Source organism: Eriocheir sinensis, chromosome 17, assembly GCF_024679095.1.
Source record: "Eriocheir sinensis breed Jianghai 21 chromosome 17, ASM2467909v1, whole genome shotgun sequence".
Classification (NCBI taxonomy): Eukaryota; Metazoa; Arthropoda; class Malacostraca; order Decapoda; family Varunidae; genus Eriocheir; species Eriocheir sinensis.
In genome coordinates this window covers 21162089-21176998 of record NC_066525.1, presented here as the reverse complement: position 1 = coordinate 21176998, position 14910 = coordinate 21162089, and the positions used below count along the sequence as shown (strand labels likewise).

At 42.3% G+C, this 14910-nt stretch overlaps 13 non-coding genes and 2 pseudogenes across 13 annotated transcripts; all 15 read left to right on the top strand.

The window, feature by feature from the left end:
- Positions 1–898: 898 nt before the first annotated feature.
- Positions 899–1017, top strand: LOC127000144 (5S ribosomal RNA). Its single transcript, XR_007753798.1, has one exon. It is a non-coding gene; the product is annotated as a 5S ribosomal RNA (ribosomal RNA).
- A 635-nt stretch (positions 1018–1652) lies between these two features.
- Positions 1653–1771, top strand: LOC127000146 (5S ribosomal RNA). The gene has a single exon (XR_007753800.1). It is a non-coding gene; the product is annotated as a 5S ribosomal RNA (ribosomal RNA).
- A 634-nt stretch (positions 1772–2405) lies between these two features.
- On the top strand, positions 2406–2524 carry LOC127000133 (5S ribosomal RNA). Its single transcript, XR_007753787.1, has one exon. It is a non-coding gene; the product is annotated as a 5S ribosomal RNA (ribosomal RNA).
- Positions 2525–3150: 626 nt separating this feature from the next.
- On the top strand, positions 3151–3269 carry LOC127000155 (5S ribosomal RNA). The gene has a single exon (XR_007753805.1). It is a non-coding gene; the product is annotated as a 5S ribosomal RNA (ribosomal RNA).
- A 632-nt stretch (positions 3270–3901) lies between these two features.
- On the top strand, positions 3902–4020 carry LOC127000154 (5S ribosomal RNA). The gene has a single exon (XR_007753804.1). It is a non-coding gene; the product is annotated as a 5S ribosomal RNA (ribosomal RNA).
- A 631-nt stretch (positions 4021–4651) lies between these two features.
- LOC127000153 (5S ribosomal RNA) lies at positions 4652–4770 on the top strand. Its single transcript, XR_007753803.1, has one exon. It is a non-coding gene; the product is annotated as a 5S ribosomal RNA (ribosomal RNA).
- Positions 4771–5404: 634 nt separating this feature from the next.
- Positions 5405–5523, top strand: LOC127000143 (5S ribosomal RNA). The gene has a single exon (XR_007753797.1). It is a non-coding gene; the product is annotated as a 5S ribosomal RNA (ribosomal RNA).
- A 631-nt stretch (positions 5524–6154) lies between these two features.
- Positions 6155–6273, top strand: LOC127000142 (5S ribosomal RNA). Its single transcript, XR_007753796.1, has one exon. It is a non-coding gene; the product is annotated as a 5S ribosomal RNA (ribosomal RNA).
- Positions 6274–6905: 632 nt separating this feature from the next.
- On the top strand, positions 6906–7024 carry LOC127000141 (5S ribosomal RNA). Its single transcript, XR_007753795.1, has one exon. It is a non-coding gene; the product is annotated as a 5S ribosomal RNA (ribosomal RNA).
- Positions 7025–7650: 626 nt separating this feature from the next.
- On the top strand, positions 7651–7769 carry LOC127000140 (5S ribosomal RNA). The gene has a single exon (XR_007753794.1). It is a non-coding gene; the product is annotated as a 5S ribosomal RNA (ribosomal RNA).
- A 635-nt stretch (positions 7770–8404) lies between these two features.
- On the top strand, positions 8405–8523 carry LOC127000132 (5S ribosomal RNA). The gene has a single exon (XR_007753786.1). It is a non-coding gene; the product is annotated as a 5S ribosomal RNA (ribosomal RNA).
- A 557-nt stretch (positions 8524–9080) lies between these two features.
- Positions 9081–9199, top strand: LOC127000145 (5S ribosomal RNA). Its single transcript, XR_007753799.1, has one exon. It is a non-coding gene; the product is annotated as a 5S ribosomal RNA (ribosomal RNA).
- Positions 9200–9824: 625 nt separating this feature from the next.
- On the top strand, positions 9825–9943 carry LOC127000148 (5S ribosomal RNA). The gene has a single exon (XR_007753802.1). It is a non-coding gene; the product is annotated as a 5S ribosomal RNA (ribosomal RNA).
- A 629-nt stretch (positions 9944–10572) lies between these two features.
- On the top strand, positions 10573–10691 carry LOC127000152 (5S ribosomal RNA; annotated as a pseudogene).
- Positions 10692–11632: 941 nt separating this feature from the next.
- On the top strand, positions 11633–11751 carry LOC127000150 (5S ribosomal RNA; annotated as a pseudogene).
- The last annotated feature ends 3159 nt before the right edge of the window (positions 11752–14910 follow it).

The following is a 14910-nucleotide window of genomic DNA, read 5'->3' as shown; positions in this document are numbered from 1 at the left end:
GCCAACCTTATTACACATGTCGGTTAGGTAGATTATTGTATGAGCTCGGTGTGAGTTTGATGTATGACTCACACGCCTGACGTATTACCCTCGTGATGTCTGTATGTATGTCATGCCTATATAAGAAGCATTTATTCAGGCTAGGGATCAGATCAGCCAGCACTCTGTTCGTGTGCTGTACACCCAGTTGTCCTTCCCTAGACAACATGGGCAGAACATTCATCTTTGCTACTGTGAGTATGGAGTGAAGAATTACCATAGAGGAAAGCGTATCTAACATATCTATTGTGTTCTATTATCTTAGTTTTACTTAGGATTATATTTCTATGATACTTTATTGTGTGAGTTTTTACTCAATATTATACCAGTGCTAACGTCAGTAACCAATAGTGAAAGAAAACCTGAAGACTCATTGAGTCTCGTAAGCCAGTCGCTGGTTTAAACAATATTTTTACCCTTTGTAATATTAAGTAGTATTAAGGTAGAATAAAATACATATAAGAAAGGCGACACCGTTTCATCACCCCATTTACGAACTCCTTTAAATACTCCTAAAGTACCAGAATTTTAAGTCAAGTGTCACTAGTACAAACAGTGTGTCGTCTCCCCTGTGTGACCCGGGATAACGGGTTACAACAATTCATTTATTTATTTATTTTTACTTCACCGGGGTCCCAGCGCTGGCATGTGTTTACCTGTGTTACCTGGCTCAAACGTAAGGAGCAACTTAACAAACCTTCACTCCTTCACCCGGTCCAAGCGCTGGCGTTTACCCGTGTCACCTGGCTCAGACATCGGGACCAACTTAACAAACCTTCACTACTTCGCCCGGTCCAAGCGCTGGCATGTGATTACCTGTGTTACCTGCCTCAAAGATGAAAGCCAGTTCACCTTTCTTGTCAACGGCCACACCACGTTGAAAACACCGCTTCTCGTCCGATCAGCGAAGTTAAGCGACGTTGGGTCTGGATAGTACTTGGATGGGTGACCGCCTGGGAACACCAGATGCTATTGGCATCCCTCTTTTTATTTAATTTCTCTTAACTTTTCACTTTGCGGTCCTGGTGACTCTTTTCTTTTCATATATCTTTCGGCCTTTTGTTATGTTTTATATTTTTTTTCTTTCGTTTTGCACCCCTCTTCTTTTCTTTTCCTTTAGCTTTTAGCCTTTCTTTTGCATTCCTCTTTTCTTTTCATCTAGGTCTTAGCCTTTCGCTTTGCATCCCTGTTTTCGTTTTATTTAGCTTTTTGACTTTCGTTTTGCACCATTTCTTTTCATTAAGCATTTCGTTTTCCGTCCCTTTTTTTTTCTTTGTATTTAGCTGAGCCTTTCGTTTTTGAAAATTTTGACGCTGGCTACGTAACTTTATTTATTTATTTATTTATTCATTCATTCATTTATTTATTTATTTTTACTTCACCGGGGTCCCAGCGCTGGCATGTGTTTACCTGTGTTACCTGGCTCAAACGTAAGGAGCAACTTAACAAACCTTCACTCCTTCACCCGGTCCAAGCGCTGGCGTTTACCCGTGTCACCTGGCTCAGACATCGGGACCAACTTAACAAACCTTCACTACTTCGCCCGGTCCAAGCGCTGGCATGTGATTACCTGTGTTACCTGCCTCAAAGATGAAAGCCAGTTCACCTTTCTTGGCAACGGCCACTCCACGTTGAAAACACCGCTTCTCGTCCGATCAGCGAAGTTAAGCGACGTTGGGTCTGGATAGTACTTGGATGGGTGACCGCCTGGGAACACCAGATGCTGTTGGCATCCCTCTTTTTATTTAATTTCTCTAAACTTTTCACTTTGCGGTCCTGGTGACTCTTTTCTTTTCATATATCTTTCGGCCTTTCGTTATGTTTTTTTTTTTTTTCTTTCGTTTTGCACCCCTCTTCTTTTCTTTTCCTTTAGCTTTTAGCCTTTCTTTTGCATTCCTCTTTTCTTTTCATCTAGGTCTTAGCCTTTCGCTTTGCATCCCTGTTTTCGTTTTATTTAGCTTTTTGACTTTCGTTTTGCACCATTTCCTTTCATTAAGCATTTCGTTTTCCGTCCCTTTTTTTTTCTTTGTATTTAGCTGAGCCTTTCGTTTTTGAAAATTTTGACGCTGGCTACGTAACTTTATTTATTTATTTATTTATTCATTCATTCATTTATTTATTTATTTTTACTTCACCGGGGTCCCAGCGCTGGCATGTGTTTACCTGTGTTACCTGGTTCAAACGTAAGGAGCAACTTAACAAACCTTCACTCCTTCACCCGGTCCAAGCGCTGGCGTTTACCCGTGTCACCTGGCTCAGACATCGGGACCAACTTAACAAACCTTCACTACTTCGCCCGGTCCAAGCGCTGGCATGTGATTACCTGTGTTACCTGCCTCAAAGATGAAAGCCAGTTCACCTTTCTTGTCAACGGCCACACCACGTTGAAAACACCGCTTCTCGTCCGATCAGCGAAGTTAAGCGACGTTGGGTCTGGATAGTACTTGGATGGGTGACCGCCTGGGAACACCAGATGCTGTTGGCATCCCTCTTTTTATTTAATTTCTCTTAACTTTTCACTTTGCGGTCCTGGTGACCCTTTTCTTTTCATATATCTTTCGGCCTTTCGTTATGTTTTATATTTTTTTTCTTTCGTTTTGCACCCCTCTTCTTTTCTTTTCCTTTAGCTTTTAGCCTATCTTTTGCATTCCTCTTTTCTTTTCATCTAGGTCTTAGCCTTTCGCTTTGCATCCCTGTTTTCGTTTTATTTAGCTTTTTGACTTTCGTTTTGCACCATTCTTTTCATTAAGCATTTCGTTTTCCGTCCCTTTTTTTTTCTTTATATTTAGCTGAGCCTTTCGTTTTTGAAAATTTTGACGCTGGTTACGTAACTTTATTTATTTATTCATTCATTCATTTATTTATTTATTTTTACTTCACCGGGGTCCCAGCGCTGGCATGTGTTTACCTGTGTTACCTGGCTCAAACGTAAGGAGCAACTTAACAAACCTTCACTCCTTCACCCGGTCCAAGCGCTGGCGTTTACCCGTGTCACCTGGCTCAGACATCGGGACCAACTTAACAAACCTTCACTACTTCGCCCGGTCCAAGCGCTGGCATGTGATTACCTGTGTTACCTGCCTCAAAGATGAAAGCCAGTTCATCTTTCTTGTCAACGGCCACACCACGTTGAAAACACCGCTTCTCGTCCGATCAGCGAAGTTAAGCGACGTTGGGTCTGGATAGTACTTGGATGGGTGACCGCCTGGGAACACCAGATGCTGTTGGCATCCCTCTTTTTATTTAATTTCTCTTAACTTTTCACTTTGCGGTCCTGGTGACTCTTTTCTTTTCATATATCTTTCGGCCTTTCGTTATGTTTTATATTTTTTTTTCTTTCGTTTTGCACCCCTCTTCTTTTCTTTTCCTTTAGCTTTTAGCCTTTCTTTTGCATTCCTCTTTTCTTTTCATCTAGGTCTTAGCCTTTCGGTTTGCATCCCTGTTTTCGTTTTATTTAGCTTTTTGATTTTCGTTTTGCACCATTTCTTTTCATTAAGCATTTCATTTTCCGTCCCTTTTTTTTTCTTTGTATTTAGCTGAGCCTTTCGTTTTTTAAAATTTTGACGCTCGTTACGTAACTTTATTTATTTATTTATTCATTCATTCATTTATTTATTTATTTTTACTTCACCGGGGTCCCAGCGCTGGCATGTGTTTACCTGTGTTACCTGGCTCAAACGTAAGGAGCAACTTAACAAACCTTCACTCCTTCACCCGGTCCAAGCGCTGGCGTTTACCCGTGTCACCTGGCTCAGACATCAGGACCAACTTAACAAACCTTCACTACTTCACCCGGTCCAAGCGCTGGCATGTGATTACCTGTGTTACCTGCCTCAAAGATGAAAGCCAGTTCACCTTTCTTGTCAACGGCCACACCACGTTGAAAACACCGCTTCTCGTCCGATCAGCGAAGTTAAGCGACGTTGGGTCTGGATAGTACTTGGATGGGTGACCGCCTGGGAACACCAGATGCTGTTGGCATCCCTCTTTTTTTTTAATTTCTCTTAACTTTTCACTTTGCGGTCCTGGTGACTCTTTTCTTTTCATATATCTTTCGGCCTTTCGTTATGTTTTATATTTTTTTTCTTTCGTTTTGCACCCCTCTTCTTTTCTTTTCCTTTAGCTTTTAGCCTTTCTTTTGCATTCCTCTTTTCTTTTCATCTAGGTCTTAGCCTTTCGCTTTGCATCCCTGTTTTCGTTTTATTTAGCTTTTTGATTTTCGTTTTGCACCATTTCTTTTCATTAAGCATTTCGTTTTCCGTCCCTTTTTTTTTCTTTGTATTTAGCTGAGCCTTTCGTTTTTGAAAATTTTGACGCTGGTTACGTAACTTTATTTATTTATTTATTCATTCATTCATTTATTTATTTATTTTTACTTCACCGGGGTCCCAGCGCTGGCATGTGTTTACCTGTGTTACCTGGCTCAAACGTAAGGAGCAACTTAACAAACCTTCACTCCTTCACCCGGTCCAAGCGCTGGCGTTTACCCGTGTCACCTGGCTCAGACATCGGGACCAACTTAACAAACCTTCACTACTTCGCCCGGTCCAAGCGCTGGCATGTGATTACCTGTGTTACCTGCCTCAAAGATGAAAGCCAGTTCACCTTTCTTGTCAACGGCCACACCACGTTGAAAACACCGCTTCTCGTCCGATCAGCGAAGTTAAGCGACGTTGGGTCTGGATAGTACTTGGATGGGTGACCGCCTGGGAACACCAGATGCTGTTGGCATCCCTCTTTTTATATAATTTCTCTTAACTTTTCACTTTGCGGTCCTGATGACTCTTTTCTTTTCATATATCTTTCGGCCTTCCGTTATGTTTTCTATTTTTTTTCTTTCGTTTTGCACCCCTCTCCTTTTCTTTTCCTTTAGCTTTTAGCCTTTCTTTTGCATTCCTCTTTTCTTTTCATCTAGGTCTTAGCCTCTCGCTTTGCATCCCTGTTTTCGTTTTATTTAGCTTTTGGACTTTCGTTTTGCACCATTTCTTTTCCTTAAGCATTTCGTTTTCCGTCCCTTTTTTTTTTTTTTTGTTTTGTTTTCATTTAGCTCAGCCTTTCGTTTTGAAAAAAAATGACGCTGGTTACGTAACTTTATTTATTTATTCATTCCTTTATTTCTTTATTTTTACTTCACCGGGGTCCCAGCGCTGGCATGTGTTTACCTGTGTTACCTGGCTCAAACATAAGGACCAACTTAACAAACCTTCACTACTTCACCCGGTCCAAGCGCTGGCATTTACCTGTGTCACCTGGCTCAAACATCAGGACCAACTTAACAAACCTTCACTACTTCGCCCGGTCCAAGCGCTGACATGTGATTACCTGTGTTACCTGCCTCAAAGATGAAAGCCAGTTCACCTTTCTTGTCAACGGCCACACCACGTTGAAAACACCGCTTCTCGTCCGATCAGCGAAGTTAAGCGACGTTGGGTCTGGATAGTACTTGGATGGGTGACCGCCTGGGAACACCAGATGCTGTTGGCATCCCTCTTTTTTATTTAATTTCTCTTAACTTTTCACTTTGCGGTCCTGATGACTCTTTTCTTTTCATATATCTTTTGGCCTTTCGTTATGTTTTATATTTTTTTCTTTCGTTTTGCACCCCTCTTCTTTTCTTTTCCTTTAGCTTTTAGCCTTTCTTTTGCATTCCTCTTTTCTTTTCATCTAGGTCTTAGCCTTTCGCTTTGCATCCCTGTTTTCGTTTTATTTAGCTTTTTGATTTTCGTTTTGCACCATTTCTTTTCATTAAGCATTTCATTTTCCGTCCCTTTTTTTTTCTTTGTATTTAGCTGAGCCTTTCGTTTTTTAAAATTTTGACGCTCGTTACGTAACTTTATTTATTTATTTATTCATTCATTCATTTATTTATTTATTTTTACTTCACCGGGGTCCCAGCGCTGGCATGTGTTTACCTGTGTTACCTGGCTCAAACGTAAGGAGCAACTTAACAAACCTTCACTCCTTCACCCGGTCCAAGCGCTGGCGTTTACCCGTGTCACCTGGCTCAGACATCGGGACCAACTTAACAAACCTTCACTACTTCGCCCGGTCCAAGCGCTGGCATGTGATTACCTGTGTTACCTGCCTCAAAGATGAAAGCCAGTTCACCTTTCTTGTCAACGGCCACGCCACGTTGAAAACACCGCTTCTCGTCCGATCAGCGAAGTTAAGCGACGTTGGGTCTGGATAGTACTTGGATGGGTGACCGCCTGGGAACACCAGATGCTGTTGGCATCCCTCTTTTTATTTAATTTCTCTTAACTTTTCACTTTGCGGTCCTGGTGACTCTTTTCTTTTCATATATCTTTCGGCCTTTCGTTATGTTTTATATTTTTTTTCTTTCGTTTTGCACCCCTCTTCTTTTCTTTTCCTTTAGCTTTTAGCCTTTCTTTTGCATTCCTCTTTTCTTTTCATCTAGGTCTTAGCCTTTCGCTTTGCATCCCTGTTTTCGTTTTATTTAGCTTTTTGACTTTCGTTTTGCACCATTTCTTTTCATTAAGCATTTCGTTTTCCGTCCCTTTTTTTTTCTTTGTATTTAGCTGAGCCTTTCGTTTTTGAAAATTTTGACGCTGGTTACGTAACTTTATTTATTTATTTATTTATTCATTAATTATTTATTTTTATTTTTACTTCACCGGGGTCCCAGCGCTGGCATGTGTTTACCTGTGTTACCTGGCTCAAACGTAAGGAGCAACTTAACAAACCTTCACTCCTTCACCCGGTCCAAGCGCTGGCGTTTACCCGTGTCACCTGGCTCAGACATCGGGACCAACTTAACAAACCTTCACTACTTCGCCCGGTCCAAGCGCTGGCATGTGATTACCTGTGTTACCTGCCTCAAAGATGAAAGCCAGTTCACCTTTCTTGTCAACGGCCACGCCACGTTGAAAACACCGCTTCTCGTCCGATCAGCGAAGTTAAGCGACGTTGGGTCTGGATAGTACTTGGATGGGTGACCGCCTGGGAACACCAGATGCTGTTGGCATCCCTCTTTTTATTTAATTTCTCTTAACTTTTCACTTTGCGGTCCTGGTGACTCTTTTCTTTTCATATATCTTTCGGCCTTTCGTTATGTTTTATATTTTTTTTCTTTCGTTTTGCACCCCTCTTCTTTTCTTTTCCTTTAGCTTTTAGCCTTTCTTTTGCATTCCTCTTTTCTTTTCATCTAGGTCTTAGCCTTTCGCTTTGCATCCCTGTTTTCGTTTTATTTAGCTTTTTGATTTTCGTTTTGCACCATTTCTTTTCATTAAGCATTTCATTTTCCGTCCCTTTTTTTTTCTTTGTATTTAGCTGAGCCTTTCGTTTTTTAAAATTTTGACGCTCGTTACGTAACTTTATTTATTTATTTATTCATTCATTCATTTATTTATTTATTTTTACTTCACCGGGGTCCCAGCGCTGGCATGTGTTTACCTGTGTTACCTGGCTCAAACGTAAGCAACAACAAACCTTCACTCCTTCACCCGGTCCAAGCGCTGGCGTTTACCCGTGTCACCTGGCTCAGACATCGGGACCAACTTAACAAACCTTCACTACTTCGCCCGGTCCAAGCGCTGGCATGTGATTACCTGTGTTACCTGCCTCAAAGATGAAAGCCAGTTCACCTTTCTTGTCAACGGCCACGCCACGTTGAAAACACCGCTTCTCGTCCGATCAGCGAAGTTAAGCGACGTTGGGTCTGGATAGTACTTGGATGGGTGACCGCCTGGGAACACCAGATGCTGTTGGCATCCCTCTTTTTATTTAATTTCTCTTAACTTTTCACTTTGCGGTCCTGGTGACTCTTTTCTTTTCATATATCTTTCGGCCTTTCGTTATGTTTTATATTTTTTTTCTTTCGTTTTGCACCCCTCTTCTTTTCTTTTCCTTTAGCTTTTAGCCTTTCTTTTGCATTCCTCTTTTCTTTTCATCTAGGTCTTAGCCTTTCGCTTTGCATCCCTGTTTTCGTTTTATTTAGCTTTTTGACTTTCGTTTTGCACCATTTCTTTTCATTAAGCATTTCGTTTTCCGTCCCTTTTTTTTTCTTTGTATTTAGCTGAGCCTTTCGTTTTTGAAAATTTTGACGCTGGTTACGTAACTTTATTTATTTATTTATTTATTCATTCATTCATTTATTTATTTATTTTTACTTCACCGGGGTCCCAGCGCTGGCATGTGTTTACCTGTGTTACCTGGCTCAAACGTAAGGAGCAACTTAACAAACCTTCACTCCTTCACCCGGTCCAAGCGCTGGCGTTTACCCGTGTCACCTGGCTCAGACATCAGGACCAACTTAACAAACCTTCACTACTTCGCCCGGTCCAAGCGCTGGCATGTGATTACCTGTGTTACCTGCCTCAAAGATGAAAGCCAGTTCACCTTTCTTGTCAACGGCCACACCACGTTGAAAACACCGCTTCTCGTCCGATCAGCGAAGTTAAGCGACGTTGGGTCTGGATAGTACTTGGATGGGTGACCGCCTGGGAACACCAGATGCTGTTGGCATCCCTCTTTTTATTTAATTTCTCTTAACTTTTCACTTTGCGGTCCTGGTGACTCTTTTCTTTTCATATATCTTTCGGCCTTTCGTTATGTTTTATATTTTTTTTCTTTCGTTTTGCACCCCTCTTCTTTTCTTTTCCTTTAGCTTTTAGCCTTTCTTTTGCATTCCTCTTTTCTTTTCATCTAGGTCTTAGCCTTTCGCTTTGCATCCCTGTTTTCGTTTTATTTAGCTTTTTGACTTTCGTTTTGCACCATTTCTTTTCATTAAGCATTTCGTTTTCCGTCCCTTTTTTTTTCTTTGTATTTAGCTGAGCCTTTCGTTTTTGAAAATTTTGACGCTGGTTACGTAACTTTATTTATTTATTTATTTATTCATTCATTCATTTATTTATTTATTTTTACTTCACCGGGGTCCCAGCGCTGGCATGTGTTTACCTGTGTTACCTGGCTCAAACGTAAGGAGCAACTTAACAAACCTTCACTCCTTCACCCGGTCCAAGCGCTGGCATGTGATTACCTGTGTTACCTGCCTCAAAGATGAAAGCCAGTTTACCTTTCTTGTCAACGGCCACACCATGTTGAAAACACCGCTTCTCGTCCGATCAGCGAAGTTAAGCGATGTTGGGTCTGGATAGTACTTGGATGGGTGACCGCCTGGGAACACCAGATGCTGTTGGCATCCCTCTTTTTATTTAATTTCTCTTAACTTTTCACTTTGCGGTCCTGGTGACTCTTTTCTTTTTATATATCTTTCGGCCTTTCGTTATGTTTTATATTTTTTTTCTTTTGTTTTACACCCCTCTTCTTTTCTTTTCCTTTAGCTTTTAGCCTTTCTTTTGCATTCCTCTTTTCTTTTCATCTAGGTCTTAGCCTTTCGCTTTGCATCCCTGTTTTCGTTTTATTTAACTTTTGACTTTCGTTTTGCACCATTTCTTTTCATTAAGCATTTCGTTTTGGGTCCCTTTTTTTTCTTTGTATTTAGCTGAGCCTTTCGTTTTTGAAAATTTTGACGCTGGTTACGTAACTTTATTTATTTATTTATTCATTCATTCATTTATTTATTTTTACTTCATAGGGGTCCCAGCGCTGGCATGTATTTACCTGTGTTACCTGGCTCAAACGTAAGGAGCAACTTAACAAACCTTCACTCCTTCACCCGGTCCAAGCGCTGGCGTTTACCCGTGTCGCCTGGCTCAGACATCAGGACCATCTTAACAAACCTTCACTACTTCGCCCGGTCCAAGCGCTGGCATGTGATTACCTGTGTTACCTGCCTCAAAGATGAAAGCCAGTTCACCTTTCTCGTCAACGGCCACACCACGTTGAAAACACCGCTTCTCGTCCGATCAGCGAAGTTAAGCGACGTTGATTCTGGATAGTACTTGGATGGGTGACCGCCTGGGAACACCAGATGCTGTTGGCATCCCTCTTTTTATTTAATTTCTCTTAACTTTTCACTTTGCGGTCCTGGTGACTCTTTTCTTTTCATATATCTTTCGGCCTTTCGTTATGTTTTATATTTTTTTCTTTCGTTTTGCACCCCTCTTCTTTTCTTTTCCTTTAGCTTTTAGCCTTTCTTTTGCATTCCTCTTTTCTTTTCATCTAGGTCTTAGCCTTTCGCTTTGCATCCCTGTTTTCGTTTTATTTAGCTTTTTGACTTTCGTTTTGCACCATTTCTTTTCATTAAGCATTTCGTTTTCCGTCCCTTTTTTTTTCTTTGTATTTAGCTGAGCCTTTCGTTTTTGAAAATTTTGACGCTGGTTACGTAACTTTATTTATTTATTTATTCATTCATTCATTAATTTATTTTTACTTCACCGGGGTCCCAGCGCTGGCATGTGTTTACCTGTGTTACCTGGCTCAAACATCAGGACCAACTTAACAAACCTTCACTACTTCACCCGGTCCAAGCGCTGGCATGTGTTTACATGTGTTTCTCGCTCAAACATCAGGACCAACTTAACAAACCTTTACTACTTCACACGATCCAAGCGCTGCCATGTGTTTACCTGTGTTACCTGCCTCAAAGATGAAAGCCAGTTCACCTTTCTTGTCAACGGCCACACCACGTTGAAAACACCGCTTCTCGTCCGATCAGCGAAGTTAAGCGATGTTGGGCCTCGATAGTACTTGGACGGGTGACCGCCTGGGAACACCAGATGCTGTTGGCATCCCTCTTTTTATTTAGTTTCTTTTAACTTTTCACTTTGCGCTCCTGGTGACTCTTATTTTCATATAGCTTTAGGCGTTTCGTTATGTATTTTTTTTCTTTTCCATTTAATTTTTAGCCTTTCGTTTTGCACCCCTCCTCTTTTCTTTTCATCTAACTTTTAGCCTTTCTTTTGCATTCCTCTTTTCTTTTCATCTAGGTCTTAGCCTTTCGCTTTGCATCCCTCTTTTCGTTTATTTAGCTTTTGGACTGTTGTTTTGCACCATTTCTTTTTTATTAAGCAATTCGTTTTCCGTCCCTTTTTTTTCATTTAGCTCAGCCTTTCGTTTTGAAATTTGTGACGCTGGTTACGTATCTTTATTTATTTATTTTTTCTTCACCGGAGTCCCAGCGCTGGCATGTGTTTACCTCTTACCTGGCTCAAATATCAGGATCAATTTAACAAACCTTCACTACTTCACCCGGTCCAAGCGCTGGCATGTGTTTACCTGTGTTACCTGGCTCAAACATCAGGACCAACTTAACAAACCTTCATTACTTCACCCGGTCCACGCGCTGGCATGTTTTTACCTGTGTTACCTGGCTCAAACATCAGGACCAACTTAACAAACCTTCACTACTTCACCCGGTCGAAGCGCTGGCATGTGTTTACCTGTGTTACCTGGCTCAAACATCAGGACCAACTTAACAAACCTTCACTACTTCACCCGGTCCAACCGCTGACATGTGTTTACCTGTGTTACCTGGCTCAAACATCAGGACCAACTTAACAAACCTTCACTACTTCACCCGGTCCAAGCGCTGGCATGTGTTTACCAGTGTCATCTGGCTAAAAAAATCAGGACCAACTTAACAAACGTTCACTAATTCATGCGATCCAAGCGCTGGCATGTTTTTACCTGTGTTACCTGCCTCAAAGATCAAAGCCAATTCTCCTTTATCGTCAACGGCCACACCACGTTGAAAACATCGCTTATCGTCCGATCAGCGAAGTTAAGCGACGTTGAGTCTGGATAGTACTTGGATGGGTGACCGCCTGGGAACACCAGATGCTGTTGGCATCCCTCTTTTTATTTAATTTCTTTAAACTTTCACTTTGCGCTCTTGGTGACTCTTATTTTCATATAGCTATCGGCGTATCGTTATGTATTTTTTTTTCTTTTCCATTTAATTTTTAGCCTTTCGCTTTGCATCCCTCTTTTCGTTTTATTTAGGTTTTGGACTTTCGTTTTGCACCTTTTCTTTTCATTAAGCATTTCGTTTTCCGTCCCCTTTTTTCTTTTCATTTAGCTGAGCCCTTCATTTTGAAATTTGTGAGGTTCGTGACGTAACTATTTATTTATTCATTTTTTTTCTTCCAATGACCTTTTGGCACAGTATACAAGGAGAAACAATTAACAACAGGCACAAGCAATCGATCAGCTTTCCTTTTGTCCTTAGAGGCCGTGGTCCCATGGCCTAATTACCCCCTAAATCACTGAATAAGTTTGTGTGTGTGTTTGTGTGTGTGTGTGTGTAGTTCAGTTTTGTGCCATGAAAAGTGCATCATAATAACTCTTCCTGGTAAATTCATGACGTACATTTCTTGGAGGTTGAAGGAAACTAATAAATCTTCATTACTTCATCGGGGTCCCAGCGCTGGCATGTGTTTACCTGTGTTACCTGGCTCAAACATCAGGACCAACTTAACAAACCTTCCCTACTTCATCCGGTCGAAGCGCTGGCATGTGTTTACCAGTCTTACCTGGCTCAAACATCAGGACCAACTTGACAAACCTTCACTACTTCACCCGGTCCAAGCGCTGGCATGTGTTTACCTGTGTTACTTGGCTCAAACATCAGGACCAACTTAACAAACGAGAAATGCCGACCGAAACGTTTCACCTTCTTTGTCATTTACGGAAGGACAAATGACGGAAAGACAACCCGTTCTGAGGAACTGCTTGAGAAATACCGCCGCATGATCAAGTAGTATAAATGTAAAACGGATGCCAGTTACATCATAATCTCAGGAATCCTCCCGAGGGTCGGTGACGAATCTAGCTTTTACAGTAAGGCCTACAGCACAAACAACAGACTTTAGTCCCTTTGCTCACAAGAAAACGTCCAGTTCGCTAACTTGTGGAACAATTTTTACTACGATTCAGACTTGTTCCTTCCTGATGGCATCCACTTAAACCCTGTTGGAGCAGCCCGTTTCGGGAGGCTGCTCTGTGACCAAGTGGCGCTTCGAAAGCCAAAAAACGCGGAGGCGAGAACACCAGCAGCTCCACCGTAATGGAGTATTCAACCCGCAAAACCCCCGACTCGAATCACATTAAAGATTGCTATGTCAACGCTCGTAGCCTACGTAAAAAATTTGAAGACTAAGAAGTCCTCGCAGCTACAAATCATTATCACATCATCGGAGTCACAGAATCTTGGTTAGACACTTTAAATAGAGATTTTATTGCTTCTTCCGTCGCTGCTTCTTCTTCTTCCGTCGCTGTTTCTTCTTCTTCCGTCCCTGCTTCTTCTTCCGTCGCTGCTTCTTCTTCCGTCGCTGCTTCTTCTTCTTCCGTCACTGCTTCTTCTTCTTCCGTCGCTGCTTCTTCTTCTTCCGTCGCTGCTTCTTCTTCTTCCGTCGCTGCTTCTTCTTCTTCCGTCGCTGCTTCTTCTTCTTCCGTCGCTGCTTCTTCTTCTTCCGTCGCTGCTTCTTCTTCTTCCGTCGCTGTTTCTTCTTCGTCGCTGCTTCTTCTTCTTCCGTCACTGCTTCTTCTTCTTCCGTCGCTGTTTCTTCTTCTTCCGTCACTGCTTCTTCTTCTTCCGTCGCTCTTTCTTCTTCCGTCGCTGCTGCTTCTTCTTCTTCCGTCGCTGTTTCTTCTTCTTCCGTCCTTTGCTTCTTCTTCTTCCGTCCTTTTCTTCTTCTTCCGTCGCTGCTTCTTCTTCTTCCGTCGCTGTTTCTTCTTCTTCCGTCGCTGCTTCTTCTTCTTCCGTCGCTGCTTCTTCTTCTTCCGTCGCTGCTTCTTCTTCTTCTTCCGTCGCTGTTTCTTCTTCTTCCGTCGCTGCTTCTTCTTCTTCCGTCGCTGTTTCTTCTTCTTCCGTCGCTGCTTCTTCTTCTTCCGTCGCTGCTTCTTCTTCTTTTTCCGTCGCTGTTTCTTCTTCTTCCGTCGCTGCTTCTTCTTCTTCCGTCGCTTCTTCTTCTTCTTCCGTCGCTTCTTCTTCTTCCGTCTTCTTCTTCTTCCGTCCTTTCTTCTTCTTCTTACGTCGCTTTCTCTTCTTCTTCCGTCGCTGCTTCTTCTTCTTCCTTCGAAGATTCTTCTTCTTCTTCCGTCGCTGTTTCTTCTTCTTCCGTCGCTGCTTCTTCTTCTTCCGTCGCTGCTTCTTCTTCTTCCGTCGTTGCTTCTTCTTCTTCCGTCGCTGCTTCTTCTTCTTCCGTCGCTGCTTCTTCTTCTTCCGTCGCTGTTTCTTCTTCTTCCGTCGCTGCTTCTTCTTCTTCCGTCGCTGCTTCTTCTTCTTCTTCCGTCGCTGTTTCTTCTTCTTCCGTCGCTGCTTCTTCTTCTTCCGTCGCTGCTTCTTCTTCTTCCGTCGCTGCTTCTTCTTCTTCCGTCGCTGCTTCTTCTTCTTCCGTCGCTGCTTCTTCTTCTTCTTCTTCTTCTTCCGTCCTTCTTCTTCTTCCGTCGCTTCTTCTTCTTCTTCTTCCGTCGCTGCTTCTTCTTCTTCCGTCGCTGTCTTTTCTTCTTCCGTCGCTGCTTCTTCGTCTTCCGTCCTTTCTTCTTCTTCTTCCGTCGCTTTCTTCTTCTTCTTCCGTCGCTTCTTCTTCTTCTTACGTCCCTTCTTCTTCTTCTTCCGTCGGAGCTTCTTCTTCTTCTTCCGTCGCTTCTTCTTCTTCTTCCGTCGCTGCTTCTTCTTCTTCTTCCGTCTTCTTCTTCTTCTTCCGTCGGTTTTTCTTCTTCTTCCGTCGCTTCTTCTTCTTCTTCTTCCGTAGTTTCTTCTTCTTCTTCGTCCGTCGTTGCTTCTTCTTCTTCCGTCGCTTCTTCTTCTTCTTCCGTCGCTTCTTCTTCTTCTTCCGTCGCTGCTTCTTCTTCTTCCGTCGCTGCTTCTTCTTCTTCCGTCGCTGCTTCTTCTTCTTCTTCTTCTTCTTCTTTCTTCTTCTTCTTCTTCCGTGCTTCTTCTTCTTCTTCCGTCGCTGCTTCTTCTTCTTCAGTCGCTGCTTCTTCTTCTTCCGTCGCTGCTTCTTC